This window comes from Lepeophtheirus salmonis, unplaced genomic scaffold (assembly GCF_016086655.4).
Source record: "Lepeophtheirus salmonis unplaced genomic scaffold, UVic_Lsal_1.4 unplaced_contig_1515_pilon, whole genome shotgun sequence".
Lineage (NCBI taxonomy): Eukaryota > Metazoa > Arthropoda > Copepoda > Siphonostomatoida > Caligidae > Lepeophtheirus > Lepeophtheirus salmonis.
In genome coordinates this window covers 1,383-3,532 of record NW_027291309.1, presented here as the reverse complement: position 1 = coordinate 3,532, position 2,150 = coordinate 1,383, and the positions used below count along the sequence as shown (strand labels likewise).

Sequence of the window (2,150 nt, the reverse complement as noted above, 5' to 3'; positions counted from 1 at the left end):
AATATCCATTTTGTATTTTAACATTCTGCTGGAAATTAAAAAAGGGCAATATAAAGAACATTACTCAGAATGTCACGAATTATAACATGCACTCGTCCATGTATGGTGAAGAAATGCATACAATATATTTTATACAACTTGATATTATACACTTTTATATTGATATACTCGAAACCAAATAAATTAAAGAATGCGGGGAAGCCTTCCATTTCATATTGAGTACTCAATGCCTGGTAATTAATGTCATTAAGAATGTTTCCTAATAGTCCGAAACACAAGAAGCATTGTAGAAAGTAGTTTAAAAACATTTATCTTATATGTATACTTAAAAACTGTATGGAATAATATCCAGGGCCCATTAGCTCAGTTGGTTAGAGCGTCGTGCTAATAACGCGAAAGTCGCGGGTTCGATCCCCCATGGGCCATCAATAATTTTTATCTTTGAAAAATTACACATTCTATATAATTACTTTTTTAAAGGAGTTTTGCTCGATATTGTAATCATATTTATGATGGTTTATTTGTCAAAGCCATTTACCCCCTTCCCCTTAGTTGATGGGAAAATTAAAAAGTAACAAAGTAACATAAAAAATATACTTTTCAATTCATTGAAATATTCTTTATCTATCTATCTTTGTTGAAATAGTATAAGCAGAGCACGACAGAAAGGCTAGCCCCAGACTGTAAAAACAGTAAGGCTAGTGCAGGGTGGCCTATATCTAGCCCGTTTGGCTACGTAATATTGTACTTTATATACCGTATATACTCAGGGAATTATGGGTTGAAATCATGAGGAATACTTAGTGTCGACGTATCGTACAATAGACATTGCAAACAAATATTACAGGTATTTTTTTGCGTAAAATATATTTTTGAAATACTTTTTTTGCAATATTTCACTTCTTTGTAGTTTGAAAATGTCTTGTAACAAGACTACCATTGCTAAGTGCCGAAAACAATTTCAATTCCGGAACCATCGAATCTATTTCACATATTCTGTAAAGTACTTTGTTTCCTTGTTTCTAATGGAACAAAACGTTATTATTTAGGAATTTCCTTTGAATCTAAGCCGTTCAGCTATCTTCTCTGTATATGAACCAAGTACATAGGTAGTTTATATTTCGTGTTAGTTACACTATTTTTGGAACTAATGCTAGGTAGTCACTAGGGCAATACGGTGCAAGACATTACTTACTCAAGATTCTATTTTTAAAATGTTGCACTTTTATAATGCTGTGTTACTCATTATAATTTAATATTTATATTTTTCAATAATATCTAAGCAAGATTAAGATTAGTATCCTTAGTTGTTGATTATATAGTAATTTGTCCTCCTGTAAAATCTAAAATGCACATATCCTTTGAAGAGTTTTAATTATCGAGGATCTCCTCTACTATAATATTTTAAATTATTATTTTTTTCTTTCAATTATGACTTGATATAGATTACAATAATTAATTAACATAATCCACACTCCATTTTGAGAAGAATCATTCTAGCATGTTTTTGTTTTTTTCTTATGGTTTCCAACCCAGAATTAATAAACTGCTACTTTGGACCTTTAAGACATTTTCAAGATAGTAAAATTATATCTTAGAATCGAGATAACTTTACAGGGCTAAATAAGTGGATTTATTTTTATTATTAAAGGAACATAAAAAAAAAAGTAGATATAACAATAAGAAAAATGGTACAACTCTCAAGCATCCTATATTTTTTTTTCTGGAAAAGATATCGAATTGAATTTTTAAATTTCAACAGATCAGTTTGCAATCTATAAATTTTGAAAAAAATTTAAAGTTAAAAACTTTTTATTTATATATCAAGGCCCATTAGCTCAGTTGGTTAGAGCGTCGTGCTAATAACGCGAAAGTCGCGGGTTCGATCCCCCCATGGGCCAGATTGTACTTTTTTTAAATCTTTTAAATAGTTTCATTTTGTAGGCCTACCTTTTTTAAGGTTTTTTCCTAATTATATTTAGAGTAATATTAATTCTCAATAGCATTAGATCCTGGCAGACTTTTAGTCCATAGTGAAGATATGTTATAAGTCACAAAATGTTATTAAAAAAAGATAGATACTCTGCCAGTTTACTTAAATCAATATCTTTAATCCATCAATGTTGAAGCATTTAGTATATTAAACATGA

At 29.7% G+C, this 2,150-nt stretch overlaps 1 non-coding gene across 1 annotated transcript; it reads left to right on the top strand.

The window, feature by feature from the left end:
- The first annotated feature begins 1,827 nt into the window (after positions 1-1,827).
- TRNAI-AAU (transfer RNA isoleucine (anticodon AAU)) lies at positions 1,828-1,901 on the top strand. The gene has a single exon. It is a non-coding gene; the product is annotated as a tRNA-Ile (tRNA).
- Positions 1,902-2,150: the final 249 nt, after the last annotated feature.